Source organism: Ciconia boyciana, chromosome 8, assembly GCF_034638445.1.
Source record: "Ciconia boyciana chromosome 8, ASM3463844v1, whole genome shotgun sequence".
NCBI classification, from domain to species: domain Eukaryota; kingdom Metazoa; phylum Chordata; class Aves; order Ciconiiformes; family Ciconiidae; genus Ciconia; species Ciconia boyciana.
In genome coordinates this window covers 17,073,453-17,090,384 of record NC_132941.1, presented here as the reverse complement: position 1 = coordinate 17,090,384, position 16,932 = coordinate 17,073,453, and positions in this window count along the sequence as shown.

Here is a 16,932-nt window from a genome sequence, read left to right as displayed (position 1 = left end):
GCCCCAGCCCATCGATCCAGCCTGTCCAGGTCCCTCTGCAGAGCCTTCTTCCCCTCAAGCAGATCAACACTCCCACACAACTTGGTGTCGTCTTCAAACTTACTGAGGGTGCACTGGATCCCTTCATCCAGATCATTGATAAAGATATTAAACAGGACTGGCCCCAGCACAGAGCCCTGGGGGACACCGCTTGTGACCGGCCACCAACTGGAGTAAACTCCATTCACCACCACTCTCTGGGCCCGGCCATCCAGCCAGTTCTTTACCCAGCGAAGAGTACACCTGTCCAAGCCATGAGCAGCCAGTTTCTCCAGGAGAATGCTGTGGGAAACGGTGTCAAAGGCTTTACTGAAGTCTAGATAGACAACATCCACAGGCTTTCCCTCATCCACTAGGCGGGTCACCTTGTCGTAGAAGGAGATCAGGTTGGTCAAGCAGGACCTGCCTTTCCTGAACCCATGCTGGCTGGGCTTGATCCCTTGGTTATCCTCTACATGCTGTGCGATGGCACTCAGGATGATCTGCTCCATCAGCTTCCCCGGTACCGAGGTCAGGCTGACAGGCCTGTAGTTCCCCGGATCCTCCTTCCGGCCCTTCTTGTAGATGGGCGTCACATTCACTAATCTCCAGTCTACTGGGACCTCCCCAGTTAGCCAGGATTGTTGGTAAATGATGGAAAGGGGCTTGGTGAGCACTTCTGCCAGTTCCTTCAGTACTCTCGGGTGCATCTCATCAGGCCCCATAGACTTGTGAGTGTCTAAGTGGTGCAGCAGGTCACTAACCATTTCCCCCTGGATTATGGGGGCTCCATTCTGGTCCCCGTCCCTATCTTCCGACTCGGGGGGCTGGGTAGCCAGAGAACAATGGGCCCTACTATTAAAGACTGAGGCAAAGAAGGCATTAAGTCCATCAGCCTTTTCCTCATCCTTTGTCCCTGTGTTCCCTCCCCCGTCTACTAGAGGCTGGAAAATTCCTTAGCCCTCCTTTTGTTGCTAATGTATTTGAAGAAGTATTTTTTGTTGTCTTTTACGGCAGTAGTCATATTGAGCTCTAGCTCAGCTTTGGCCCTTCTAATTTTCTCCCTGCACAGCCTTGCTACACCTTCGTAGTCCTCCTGAGTTGCCTGCCCCTTCTTCCAGAGGTCATAGACTCTCCTGTTTTTTCCTGAGTTCTAGCCAAAGCTCTCTGTTCAGCCAGGCCGGTCGTCTTCCCTGCCGGCTTGTCTTTCAGCACATGGGGATGGCCTGCTCCTGTGCCTGTAAGATTTCCTTCTTGAAGAATGTCCAGCCTTCCTGGACTCCTTTGCCCTTCAGGACTGCTTCCCAAGGGCCTCTGTCAAACAGTCTCCTAAACAGGCCAAAGTCTGCCCTCCAGAAGTCTAAGGTGGCAGTTCTGCTGACCACCCTCCTCACTTCTCCAGGTATCAAAAAATCTATCATTTCGTGGTCACTCTCCCCAAGATGGCCTCCAACCATCACGTGGCTCACAAGTCCTTCTCTGTTCGTGAACAAGAGGTCCAGCGGGGCATCTTCCCTAGTTGGCTCATTTCATAGGAATGATTACATATTCTGTCTCTCAGGCATTCCTACCTCCTGGCTATTGTGTTACAAGTGGCAAGAACGTTGTTTGAAACTAAATGAAAAAATAATCTTTTTTGAAGCTGTGAACAGGTATGCTCAGAAGATGCAACAGTTCAGGGACAAGAACTTACTGGGTTATACACTGCTTTGTAAGAGCTTGTCCTGGTTTTGACTGGGATAGAATTAATTTTCTTCACGGTAGCTAGTATGGGGCTATGTTTTGGATTTGTGCTGGAGACAGTGTTGATAACACAGGGATGTTTTAGTTACTGCTGAGGGGTGCTTACCCAGAGTCAAGGCCTTTTCTGCTTCTCACCCCACCCCACCAGCGAGTAGGCTGGGGGTGCACAAGAAGCTGGGAGGGGACACAGCTGGGACAGCTGACCCCAACTGGCCAAAGGGCTATTCCAGACCACATGACATCATGCTCAGTATATAAAATAGGGGAAAGCTGGCTGGGGGGCTGCTGCTCGAGAAGTGGCTGGGCATTGGTCAGCGGGTGGTGAGCAATTGCATTGTGCATCACTTGTTTTGTATATTGTTTTATCATTATTATTATTTTCCCTTTCTTTTCTGTCCTATTAAATTGTCTTTATCTCAACCCATGAGTTTTACCTTTTTTTTTTTCAATTCTCTCCCCCATCCCTCTGTGGGGCAGAGTGAATGGCTGTGTGGTGTTTAGCTGCCTGCCAGGTTAAACCACGACAGAGCTTAACTCAGTTTCCACATTGTACCGAGAAAAATTCTGCTGTGTGTCCAGCACACACACACACCATGGGAAGCCTCTGAAGAAGATTTAAGGGCTGGGCCTTTGCATGCAAGTGTCTTTCACCACAGCAAATGATCCAAAGAGCAACTTCTATAAATACTGTAATTTCCAGTTGCAGAGGTTTCTTGTCCTTTCCTGTGGATTCCTTGCCAACCATTTTCTCAGTTCTGAAGTAGAGATGGTTCTGTAGCCAGCGTGCACCTGAATAGCCCTTTGAGAGCTGTATTGGATTTTTGTTGGCTTTTGTTTGAACTTTTAAACTGACAGATTATTTTAGCAACATTTGTAGAGAAACGTTGCCTCTTGGTATTGCTTGTTCCTTTCCATTGTTATAACAACATGGTAAAAGGAGGTTGTGGCCAAAGTCTAGTCTAATATTTATACCAAGATTATTGCATTGCTGTGCAGCACTGTTTTAAACAATGTCTTCTTTACCTTGGAGCACAAAGGACAATGGCTCAACAAAACTTTTTGAACAAAGGGGATATACAATTATTTGCAGATTTCCCAACACAATTTTTGCCACTTCTTGTGTCTGAAGAAATTGTATTAAGAAAACGCTGATTTGTCTTTCTATCAGACAATGTTGAAACTGAAGTATAGTTAATAGTCATAAATTGCAAGTGGGCAAAGTCCCATTCAGAGGATCATATTTAACAGAATAGCTGTGCTTTGACAATTTTCAAGTATTGAATAACTTATTGGAGACTACTTTAGGGATAAACAAGGGGAAAGGCTTATTTAAAAATAAGAGATGCAAAGATGCAGCTGGTTTAACAAAAATCAAGTTTAATCAAGTACTTGATCCTGACAGGTATGTCAGTGTTGCTACAGCATCTCTGCACTTTTGGAGAACATTAATGCAAGTTGCGGTGTTTCACTGTTCCCTTTTTCTTATAGGTATTTTCTGGTTCTTTCTTAATTGTGTTATTGCAAAATCACTTAATTGATAATGTGATCATACCACTAATTTCAGCTGGCTTCTGCCAAGACATCTTAAAATTACAGTTACAAGTGCATGCCTTAGAATGCATAGCATTTTTGTAATTTCATTAAGAATTTTGTATAAAGAAACTACTCTTGAGTGACCTTAGAGCTTGTTAATACAAAATCTGTTTCCATTACAAGGTGGCTGTGATGCAATGATAAGGGGAAGTACTGGGCCCTGGAAGTTGTCCAGCAAGAGAATGATTATTTCTTCTTTTTGTTTCTAGTGAGTATTCTGACACTGTTTGAGACAAATGCTGCAGTTTGATAATGTAATTCCTGACGTGTCAGGTACAGTAAGGTACAGCAGGTGGATGCATGCCAGTATTTCAAGGAATTCGAAAGGTTTCTTTCTCTAGGTTGTTCTGGAGAATTCGTAGTCCAGAGATTTTATTTTTTTTTTAAACAAGATTTTTTTCCATTATGTTTTTATTAAGTATTAAGAAGCAGCTGCAATTGGTGGCAAGTATCTCAAGCTAATTATATATTCATTCCAACATGCTACCTGCTGGTGATGAGTTTACTACCAAATATAAGGCCTATGTTTTCAAACTGGTATGATTTGCAGCTGTGTTACTGTCTGCAGACTTAAAAGTGTATTGTTGTGATCTTTCTTTGCAAATGATGAACTGTAATTATAATAAACCTAAACATAGTTATCTTCATTTAGAAAAAAGGAAAGCTGAAGTAATACCTTTAGGATTTTAAACTAGTAAAATACATATTGTCCGTAGTATACCTTGCCATTAAAGGCTCTCATTTTTTTATGCAAGGGGTTTAGCATCTTTATAATAGACACTCATAATAAAGTCTAATCCCTTGTGTGCCATGGAAAGCAGAAAGCAATGATAGTTGCAGTTAAGCAACTGATAGATTGGTAGTTGCAGTTAAGCTTGATTAACTAAGCATTTAATGCCAGCTGCTGGATAGGATTAAGGGTTTGGTTCCATTGCAGCCTAACCCAGTTGAACCCAGTTGAAATCGGTAGTCTTTATTTCTTCAGAAGTATTAACTGTAAATCACTTTAGTGAAGTTTTTCTTGCATCTGTCTACAGCCATTTAAGCATAAACATTCCACTGGAGTTTAGCTAGATAGAAGTAGGGCAGAAAGTTGCCAGCAAAATGATCATGTTTGAGTCCCTTGCTTCAAGGGAACAAAGTATACCTAAGCTTGGCTAAAAGCAGAACTTTTTTTATGGCAGTGAAAGGCATCTGGCATGGTCTTGCTTCAGTAGCTAAATGTCACAGTAATGACTGTGGGAACAATATAGTACTGGGAGGAGAGAACAAGGAAAAAGAAAATTATATTGTGGAAGGAGGACAAGAAAATAGAAGTGTGCTGTTGTCTATCCGGGGAGGAGGAAGAGTGAGCAGATTCTTTGCTCTCTTCTTTATGCCTTCTCCTTTAGCTTTTATGTGTATGTTAACTGTTCAGACTTCTGATTCCTTCAGCAAAACAGCATGAATATTCTGTCAGAAATAATACTGTTCAAATGAGAAATCCTTCAAATCAGCATTTTATCCCAAAACCTACTTCAATCTAGATTCTGCTCTAGAAGCTCTATGAATACATGAATTGGAGATTGAGGCTGTAAATGCCTTTCTAGTGTTCTGTACTTTCATAAAAGGCTTGGCTTTGATCCCAGTACACTGTATGATGTTAGAAGATTATTAGGATGTTGAATGTTGAATTAACTCAAAGGAACTCTTTGGAAATTTATGCATGATATTTGGCAAAGTGGTATAAAAAAGAACATGAAACATCACAAACTGAAATGCAGTTGCCTACTGTTTGTGTAGACAGTGTTGTTTTCCTTGCCGCAAATATTTTAGACTATCCAAACTGTCCAGTATAATCTAAACGCACGGCCTTGTCAAACAGAGTAGAACTTGGTGTACCAAACAGGAACCACCTTAATAGAAACAATAAGTAATAAAAATCGATTTATAAGACAATTCAGTGCTCAATCCTGTTTGCTAGAAATATTTTGAGGATTTGTCAAGGCTGACAAACTATGACATTATTTGAGCAATGATTGCTTTGTTTCCAAAATAAAAAATAGAGGTTATTGCTTATATGTTCATATTTCTTTTAAATAAAGAAACCTACTAATCTAAGTTTTTTCATATTCTGAATAATATTTGTTGAGTCCACCTCAGATATATTGTAGCAAATGGGTCTCATCCCCCCCTCCCCGATGTGCCATTAATGTAAAGGTTCAATGGCCCCTGCTCTTTTTTCTTGACTCTTAAAATTCTGTATGTAAAGCAAAATGGCTTCAATAGGTGAATTTCACAACAGGCAACTGCCTGGCTGTGAAGCACGCTCCTGGGGAACAGGTGCTGTAAGTTAAGATGGAAGAGGGAATTGAAATTCATCAGACTCCTAGAAGTATTAACTAATAGGGAGAGAAGAAGGATGGCAGTGGCAGCCTTCCTTCTCTGGCAAACTTAAGAATGGTTTTAAATATTTTTCTTCCGGAAAGGGTACCAGGTTATTCTTCCCAACTAGGAGGAACAACTCCCTAATAGCACTGAGTGATGTGTCAAAAGATAAATCCACATGCCATCAGTGTTTCCTGCTGATCATCTTATGAAGCTCCAATATCAATGGGCAGGGAACATAATTTCTGCAGTATTTTAGTTTCCTCTCAGTATTACAGTTAAGTTAAGGTAGATACCTGTAGTCCAAACCCATGTGTCCCACTTAGGAGATCCGAAAGAATTGCCCAGTGCTGAGATGACAAATTTCTCTTTGGATGTGCACTGTGGATTCTATTGAGACCCTGTTAAAGGTAAAAACTTAATGTAACATTGAAGTATGCACAGAAAACTGTGCTATGATATTTGCAAAGTTGTTCTATTTCTGTGATTATTTTCTTATGTCTTGCAGGGAGGTTATTTTCATAGGCCAATTTAAAACACTGTTTTGTTCTAATTGTGCAGTCTAAATGGTTAGATAACTTTGATTCTGACTGAAAGTGTTACAGGAGAGCTGTTAGGGGCTTTTTTGCTTTCCTGTGCTTTGCTTCAGTTTTAAGGTTATAAAAAAATGTGAATCTAGTTCTGTTGGTTTTCTTGTTCTGGCATGTAAATTGCCTAAGTTGACCAATTCAGTGTGGTAGCTGATCTAACTTGAGTTTGTCATCCGTGATTGTGTTTCGTAGATGCTAGAACTGATTACAGTCAAACTGATTTTGCAACAAGTCCTGTTTGAACAGTATTCCTGTGCAAAAATTTTATTATGGTTAACGACAAAAATAATAGACCACTTTATTTCATCATTCACACGAGTACTTTTTATCCTAGAAATATATTTTTTTTCTGTGTCAGGTTAATTTGTGTGAAAAATGATCCTGGCACACTGTGCCAAATGTGACTTCTTATCCACCAGCATTCTTAATTTCTACAGGGCTCACAGGAGTTGAACCCACATACATGAATTGCTTTATTTTCTCTTCAGTGCATTTGCATTAATCCTTGAATCAACTACAACATTAAGCTCAGACAAGCCCTTGGGACTGAGTAGTTCTGTGAATATTGATATAGAGGGACATATAAGGAAGGACAGTTTGTCTTGTAGAATTTTGAAAATACATTAGTGACTGAACTCAAAGGCTATAGTTTGGGAATATGGTATCTGTGTAAGAGGCTTAGTAAAGGAGTGAAAGTTTAATCAGAAGTGCTGATTATACTAAATAATTTACACTAGTAAAGGCTGAAGAGTTCCAGAAACTGGATGCTAAAATGTGAGATTATGTTGAGCTACATTGAATTTTAAGTGATCCACATGGATGGGGAAATCCTAACGTTGCATATGAAGCAATGAGCCATGAGCTGACCATTAACTCCTCAGGAGTAAAGTTAGTTCCATGGACATATCATGGACTGGTAAAAAGCAATATGAATGTCTGGAATTGTTGGGAAACGAACAGAGAACAACATCTTAGTTGCACTAGACTGAAAAGTCTGAAAAACAGATGACTAAGATGAGATGTTCATAAAGGTCTGTAAAATAATGGGAAGAGGGTATAACTGGTATCTTTTAATAACAGAACATACAATGAAGGTGGTAAGCTGAAACAGAAGAAGGTACTTTTTCAATGACGTGTAAGCTATGCAACTCATTCCCCAAAGCATGTGCAAATGCAAAAAATTACTTAAGGTTAAGTAAATTCATGAAAAATAAATTTATTGAGTGATTTTAAGTACAGAGACTGGTTCATAAAGTCCCTGACTTCCAAATAGTTGGAACTGGACCCTGGCTCAGAAGGACTTGGTATCAGCCCTTGCATTTTTATGCTGCTTTCCATGGCTTCTCATTCTGTTTTGCCTTCAGTGTGTTCTTTTCTGATGGGGAGGAACGGGAGGTTGGGGCAGGGAGCAGGAGTGAGGCAGAGTTTGTAAAAACGATACTGGGCTGCAGGTACCTTTTGGTGTGGCTCAGTGTGTTTCTATTGGAAGAGTGTGAGATGAAATCTGGAAGGAGCAATATGTCTGTTTTACTTGTCAAGTAAGTCCAGAAAACTATGCCTTGCTACTGTGCTTAATCAAAAGGTATATTAAAAATGTATTTAAAATAAGTCTTAAATGGCCCTTTGAAACAAATGTTTCCCTTACTTAGTTTTCAACAATTTTTTATTTTTCTAATAAGAGCAAAATTTAAAAAAAGAGAAAGAAGCTTCAACAGCTATCTGTTTTCTTTGAGAGGATCTGAAATACAGTTGCTTATCTATGACCAGATTCTGCTCAGACTTGCCAGCAGCACAAGGGGAATTGATGAGAGGAGTCAGGGAAAAGCATCAGTCAACTTTGTAATGTGTGTGCTAGGAAATCTAATTATCTGATTATTGCCATAGCATGGCAAAAGCAGGGTGACAAGTCCTAGAAGAGCTATGTGATTAGTAAGCTCTGACTGTGGCAGTTTCCCTGTAAAGGAAAGGTGAAAAGCATTATGTTCAAACTGAGTACTGTCAGTGTATACCATGTTTTTCTCCTGCTTTCTTTCCTTGCAGTGTGGAATTGTGGATTAGTATAAAACTAATGAATTTCACATGCATGTAGGAATACCTTCTGTGGTCAGCTAGGCAGAAGTACTGGTGCAGTGAACGTATAACAAAATCCAAACCGCTGCATAAAGGAGATGCCTCTTTTATATCCACAGGAAACTAATTAGGAATGGTATAATTTTACCATTTACATGGTTGTGTGTGGGGTAAGTAGAGGTAACTTGCAGAGTGTGAGTGGGTCAGGAAATGAGCTTTAGTTTGAGAGGGTTTATAGGATGTTTCCTAGGCTGTGACAATGTGCTTCCCTCGTCCCCGACCTTTATCTCCTGCAACCCTGCTTAGGTGATAACCACCAGTGGTGATTGTAATGAATGCATCTGGTCAGGATGGCTGCATCCACTCAAAGTGGATTCAGGAGACAGATAACAACACAATAGCCTAGGGCTATTGTGCAATGCGCCCACCAAAGAAACTAAAATCTGTGGTCGGCATGCAAATATGACTATGGGTCAATCATCTTATCCCCCATAGTGAGCAGCCCAAGAGCCCTTTGAGCTCTCCTGCACGGCAGCGGGCTGCACGCCAGGGTCTCCCCTTGAGCAGGGACGCCTCTCAAGGGTACTCCTCGAGGTTGAGAGATTCCTTGCCGCAACAGATCCTCGGTAAGTGACTAATAGCATGCTAAACTTTGAAATCTTAGCTAAGTGATATAAAGGATTGATTGCGCACATATAATCCTTTAGACATAAACCATTGACCAAGTCTGGGACTAGGACTGGATCTAGCCGCACCTAGACTCCTCTCTGAGAAGGAGTTTAGAAAGCAAGGGGATCTTTTCTAAACCTCATGACTCAACGGGAGGGTCTCCCTGACAATTTTGTCTGACCCTGTCCTCTATGCAGTAAATAATCAAGTGTACCTTCTCATCGAATCTTGTTAAAACACTGTCGCATTGAACTTTGTTAACTCCGTATTCTGTATCAATAAACTATATTTTTACTTCTCTCGTGCGAGTGAAGTGCACTCTCACTCCATCTGCGACATAGGTATAGAGCCTGGTGGAGTACAGATGCTGGGGGAAGAGCTGCTCTTTATAGTGTTTTTCCCTAGCACTCAGAAGCACTAACAGTCGCAAGAATCCTTTTTACCTTTATTACATGGCTATTGAAAAGGCTCTTCTCCCTTGTAGGCTGCTGGTGATGTGGCCCAGAAACTGGTGGGGAAGAATGAATCAGTATAAAATGTGTGTAGTAACTGATCAGTGAATCCGGGAACTTAGTACAAAAGGAATATTTTGTGTTTATGTGGTACATACCTTTAACAGAAAGCTGGTAAATGATTAAGAGCTGTTTGAAATTAGAATTTGGAATTAAGGAATGGGGGATTCTTGTATATAGAGGCATGCTTCATTCTTTTCTCAGTAGGATTTTAGGCATTGCTGTCCTTGGCAGGGCAAACGTGCTGGAACCAAGTCAGAGAACATGGCTTATATTGGTGAAGGATGCCTGGATGTAGGCAGGGAGAGCCAAGAGAATAAATGGGGCAGGTTCCTCTTCCAGGATTCCAACCAATAATCATACAGATTAACTATTGCAAAGGCAGGAAGGAAGAGTTCAAGAAATTTTTTTATCTCAATAGTTTATTTTTTATTGGGCATAAATAGCAAGGTTTTGGTGGTGGTGGGGAGGGGTCTGCAGAGGTGGCGTCTGTGAGAAGAGGCCAGAGGCTGCTCTGTGCTGGATGCAGTTGGCTACACAGTGGACCCACTGCAGGACATCTGTGAAGCTGGTTAAGCCTCTGTGAGAACATATTTAAGAAAGGGCAGAAAGTGCCCAGAAAGAGGAACAGTAAGGCCGGAGTAGTACGAGGTGCTCCATGGTGGAGCTGATAACATCCTCGAAGGGACTGTGGCACATGGATGACCCACACCAGGGCAAGTACTGCCCCTGAAGGGACCGAGTGCAACCTGCAGGGCTGACAAGGGAGTGGAGACTGGAGGGGGGTGAGGGGATAAAGGTGTGTCTGGAGTGAAGTTGAGCCTGGCAAAGGGGGAGGAAAAGTGTTTTCCTTAAGTGTTTATTTAACTGTTTGTCATCTTTATTTCTGAATACCTGAATCAGTAATTAAAATGTTAACTGACATTAAGTTAAATTCCCCAAGTTAAGTCCATTTTGTTTCCAGCAGTAATTGGTGAGTGATTTTTCCTGTCATTGACCCTCAGATTCTCTCCCTTTTGTTCTTCTTATTTTCTCCCCTGTCCTGTTAGTGGAAGAGTGTGAGCGAGTGGCTGTGTGGGTGCTTGGCTGCTAGCTGGGGCCAAGCCACCACATTTTTATATGTTCTTTTAAAATTCATGAATTAGTTGTGTCTTTCTCTTAAAAAAAAAATTTGCAGGATTATAATATGAATAATGGAATACAGTCTGATGTATCTCCTCTTTTCTAAGGACAATCTTACTCATTTATGCTAATAAGCATATTGCTTTAAAGTAGAAGTTCTAATTAGCTTTCTTAGAGCTCTTAGTCGCAAACAGCAGTATATTAATAATCCCAATGACAGACTTTTGCATTCTTCAGCCTTGTTACCTTACACTTCCTCAGGAATTTGGAACAGGTGACTGGTGATAGAAGATGCACTGAATAGCAGACTCTGATTGCAGCTGGCTAAACAGCCGTGTAAAATAAATCTCTCCCTTTTGTTGGGGGTAGCTTTTAACTATTCAGGATATTATGTATTTAAAATTATTACATTCCTTAAATCTGAGGTTATATCAATATGTAGTGAAATAATCTGTAATCAGTTTGCTGAGCAGGTGCATGCACCTTCTTTCTGAGAATAAAATACGAAGTGAACCCTACATAACAAAAAGACTTTAAAAACGAGAAGTCAGAATCCCCTTTTCAGAGGATTGGATGTGTGAATAGATAATGGAAATTTATTTCAAATGACTGTTCTGGAAATTAAAACTGAAGAAAGAATGAAGTCATAGCAAAAGGCAGTTAATGCAGATGAACACCTGAGATGAAGATTGGGTCACATCTTTGCCTCTGGCAAATCTGCAAGGAGAAAAAGAATTTCATTATTTTTAAGTGGCATGATAATGCGTATATAAGTAATTTATGAACCTGAGGTATGCTCCCCTGGAACTGATTATCTGGACTGAAAGTACTGGGGTGTCTAGTCCCGAGCAGTGGAAAGCAGGTATTTTTAACAATGGACTAAATTCTGATCTTTTATTTGCCTCTTGTGCCAGTGTAGCATCAGTTGATTTTGGCAGATATATAATTAGTTACTAGCTTGATTGAAGACAATCCGTTGTTCCTTTTGTTTAACTGCCATGATCCAAGTTTGGGCATGTGATGATAACATATCTCAATGCTTTTTCAGCTTATTCCTTCTATGTATTAGAACCTAACTGTCCTCAGCTCTTGTAGGAAAACAAACCTATGTTTGGACATTATGGGACTCTAAAAGTTTTAAAGATTAAAGTTTCACACTTTTTTGAGTGTAAATGTATTCTGATTACTTTCAGTTTTATCAGTGTGATCACAGCGTTAACTGTCATTACTGAAGGAACAACATCCTGTCTTAGTATCTGCCAAAGAGACTGGATTATAACTTTTTCTAGGGTAACAAAAACCTTTCACAGAGTTCTCTTATCACATGCATTACGTTGTACCCTTTTTATTTTGTCAGCAGGGTGATTATGTTTTAACATAAGCCAGTTATTTTAAATACGACTTGTTTGCCCTTCTACACTTGGACAAGATTTAGAAGTCTGTTGTGAGACAGACTTCTGGTTTAAAAGAGTGAGTATTATTTGGCTATGGAGAAGCCCCAGCTTCGGTTCTGTTGGTGATGGAGCAATACTATTGCATGCTTTGAGGTCAGTGTTAGGAGAGTTGTTCACTGACTTGGTTTTTCATTTAAAGTTTGTTTTCTTTCATTAGCTTAAAAAAAAAATTATATCTTTTTTGTAAAAATTGATGTATTTCTTTGGAAAATTCATTTTTTTTCCATAGGTTCTTGTATCTTTTATTCTTATTTTAGATAAGTCATTTTTTTTCTTTTTTATATGAGTCAGTGGCCTTGCCTAACAGGCAGCTCCCTGCTGAGAGGATATTCCTTTCCAAGTGCCACTCCTGGGTAGATAACAAACAAGCAAACAAAAAAGTCTTAAAAATTTGGGACTTTTTTTCAGTTTCTTCCCTTTTTTTTTTAATGTGAACTTAGTAGAAATCCTGTGCATTTTTTTCAGATGAGATAAAGTTATATGTAAGTTCCTCTCTAGAAATAATTGAAATTAATTGAATTTTTTTCACCTTTTTAGCAAAATTTTAGCTCACTTCTGGGACTGTTAAATATATCATTCACAGGAGTGCAGGTAAGAATGTGGCCTTTATTTCTTGATCCTTAATCTGTATGGTAATAAAATAAGTCTTCTGTCAAAGACAAATGCCAGTATCTCTTCAACGGTTGGACTCTTCGTTTTGAGTGAGTCTAAATTTGATTAACATCACTATTAGTTCCACTGTTACACTCCTATTCACTGTTAACATGAAGCAAACAAACTTTTCTCAAAGAGGAAGTAATTGTCATCCAAGTCCAGTTGTACTGAGGATTTGTATTGGGGGAGGGAGGGGAAAGACACAGTCCTTTGCAGAGAGATGTGCTTAATTTTTAGCTCATGTACAGTGTTGCAGATTTCAAAGTAAATTTTGCAGTGTTCATATATCAAAATATACTGAAGTATCTAGAGAGGATAAACTTTTACTCTTCATGGGATGATTATAAGTATTTGCCGTACATACCACTTTCTTGATAAAACTTTTTTTCACATATTTATTTTCTGACTTTAGTTTTATCTTGTGATCTTTTATGGATCAGTAAATCAAGAAGCACTGGTTGTAGCAGAAGGGCTTGCAAGCATGTTGAATACCTTGCTTAGAAAACAATTATTGGAAGACTGTACTTGTAATGCAGTGCCTGCCTAATATATAGCAAGTTAAAAGTATTTGGTGATTCCTGTTAGTGGCTGAATCCTTTGCTGTGAACATTTCTGATCTTCCCTGCAACTGTGGTGACTTTTTACTGTTGAAATATCCTTAAACAAAGGAGGCTGAGAAGCATTCTGAAAATACCATGACTACACCAGTTAATGTTAGTACCTCTTTCTTTGCTTACACAGAGGGAAAAAAAAGCAGAGCTATAAATTCTTTGCACGCAAACACTTCTTTTAAAAATAAATACTTAGACCTAACCATTTACTTGCTGATTTTGCAAGGTGCAAAATCTTGGTGTCCTTGACTGTATATGAAAGACTGATTTCCTGTTGCTCTGTGCTCCCCTCTCCTTCCCCTGCATGCAATGCTAACTGCATCCTGAGAAATGTACAGGTGTCTTAAAACACCATAAAGTTTTGTTCCCCTTCTCAGATCCAATTATTGTGATAATGGAGGGGGGGTTTATGTTTGAATTATGATCTAATATGCAGGTAAGAAAGGTCCAGATGATCTTTTGATCTTTTGCCCCTGACACATACGGGATGGGATATCTGCTGGATCATGTAAAGATGTTCCTCAAATTGTATTAGCAATATGTTTTGATTTGTCTCTACCTGAATGAAAAGAGCTTATGCAGCTGTCTCCAGAGACAGACCACTAGAAGACACCAGTTTTTTTCTGTTACAGGCAAGTTTTGAATAATAGAGGTATATTGTTAATTCTGCTATTGGTCAACAAGGCTAATGTTCATTGCTGAAGGTGTTTTAGTATGGAAGCCACAGCAGGAGGTCTTCAGAGATCACCTTGGCAAGCTTTGGAAGGGCTCTGCAGAGCAGGCAATCTTTTTGTCAGATCTGGAGTTGCAATTAACAATGCACTTTTGGGCCTTGTCTATTACTTTTGACTGGTTTTAAATGTAGAAGTTAAAACACCCTGTTCAGAATGCATTGAGCAGAATCATTAAAAAAAAAAAAAATCAAAACACTTTGAGGCTTCCTACTGATAGTAATTTGAGAGTTACATATGTATGTAAACATAGGTTAGTTTTACTTTCTGTTGTTGTAGTATTGAAAGTGCTGAACAATTGGTAGATCCTGTAGCATAGAAGAATCCACAGCCTCTCTCAACTGATTATTATGTTTTAGTGCAATTTAAATTGAATCTTACCAATCTTCAGGGACTTAGGAATGTAACTGTTTTCCCCTTATAAGATACAGTAGTAACTGTTCATGTTCCCATCTTTAATTGACAGAACTCAGTTAGTTTTTAGAGGCAATGATGCTGAATTGAATAGTTTGGTGCAACTATTCTGGTTGGTACAACTATTTGGTACAACTATCTGATAGTGTATCAGATATATGTCCTAATAAAGTTCTTCATATTTGCAGTCTTTGTGTGTGTCTCCTCTTAGTAACTTGAGAACTAAATTGTTACTGCAGTCTAGGGAAGTGATTTCCACTCTGTTAGTTCTGCTGATGCTAAGCCTAAGTATACATGGAAGCTGTGGGCTGTTTTGTGATTTACCCTCATCTGCCCTTCTCCATGTTGTCTGGAATAATTAAGCGTGAAGGTGTGATTGTACAGGATGCTTGCACTGAACCCAGCCTTTGCACAGCTGGCTGCACATAGAGTAGAAAGATTTTTAGAGAGAGAAACATACTATTTCCTTCTGTGGCTGAAAAATACTCTGGTGTGAAAGGTATTACTTTTATTTTGATTGGGTTAGAAGACAGCTACGTTAGAAATATTAAAAGAAATTTAAGTTTGATACAGACTGGTTTGGCAGCAGATTCCAACAGTGCATACACACTCAGCTCCAACTCAGAGAGTCTTGGAGGAGGGTCCATGTGAGACTGGTATGTCTGTGCACAGCTACTTTCTTCTGTGTACTGTCTGGCCCAACCCAAGGAATTTTACATTGGATTTGTAAATTGCGAACACTGCTAGGGAAATTTCACAATTTGAAAACATTTAGACTTAGATGTCTAAGGAAGCCACCAACAGTTGATGGAAGCTTCTGTACTCATATTCAGGCACATAAGAATGTAATCTGAGGTGCATAACATGTTTCTGTGTTTGGATCTATTGAGCATCGATAGTTTTTGAAGCTGCCTCATGGCTGTAAGCTGTGTGTGGTAGGGGAAAGGAGAGGCAGGGGTTTACAAAAGATGGTGTGCCACTGATAATTTTAAACTGCTTTTTTAAGATGCGAAGAAGGGTATAGTTTGCTAGTGGTACCGCATGCCACCTAGTCCTACCATACATTTCAGTTGGGTTTCATTTCTCTGGAGAATGACGTGCGTTCATACAATAATCTGAGCTTCCGTGAGTAAAATAAAATGTTAGGTGCCATATAGATCTTAGGGAAGGTGTTAGAACATATTTCCAGGATCTAAAGAAGCTGTGATTCTGTATGTTCCCATGGATAATTTTCCCTTTTTTCTGTTCCATCAGGTTGTCTGCAATGTGCAAAGATTAAATATATTTTTCTTGGTATGTAGTTGTATTTTTAATGTCTGATAGATGACAGGAATTGTGTTTGTACAGTTCTAGCTTATTTGCTATACTTGATTTCTTCATATTTTGCTGTCAATTCCTATTTGAAGAAAATCTGTTATGATTTAAGAAAATAAAAGCTTGAGAGGTTGAGAAATGCATTTATAGTGACAAACTCATTTATGTAAAAGTCCCTGTGACGTGCAAAACAAATGGTATCAAAATAAATGTTGTTATAGTTTCTTCATCAGAAATTATGGGAAACCAGCAAATGTCCTATGTGAAATTAAAATTTGCAAGAATGGCTATCCCGAAGGGAAAAAAAGTAATCTAAATGCTAAAAGCAGCATAAACTTTTAATTACATATTAAATCTATATGCAATTAGTCATTTAAGTTTATATACTTCTATACTGCTTAAAATTCTCAATTTTGAAAAATCCTGGCCCAAACTCTCATAGTATTTGTAATGGAGTGTGGGTGGGTATTCTCTGCAGGCTTTAGTGATAAGGCAAGGCCATAATGAGTCTTGGGAAGACGATACAGCAGACCAAGGTGGATTGTTTTTTTTAATGTGGTTTACAAGGGTTCTTTACCTTATTCCCCGTGACTGTTACAGTGTGGCCTTTATGCTAGTATTAGTTACACATCTCTATCTGCAGTCTGCATAACACATAGTTTGGCCGAATCTGAGCATATTGTTTCATGTGTATTACAAATTAATCTTTTTTGGCAAATTTAGTGCCTTTTTTTCTTTTTTCTTATTGCCTGTAAGTCTGTTGCAGGAATCCTAGCGATTCAGGCCTATTGACTCAGGTGAATAAACAATGAAAATTGAGTCCTAAGAGTGAAGAGCTTGAGTGTGAAAGGATGACCTATTTTTTCCATCACATCAATACGAATAAGTGTTCAAAGAACAATAATGTGTTAATCTACATACTACAGGGGCTTAACCTACCTGAAAGGAATCAATCTGAGAACCAGTTAACATGATGTGTTTTCCTTTTAAATGATAGAACGTAAGCAGGGCTCAGAATTTGAAATGACGTCTCTGAAGGTATATATGGAGGTAGTGGTCAGCTTTGCAAG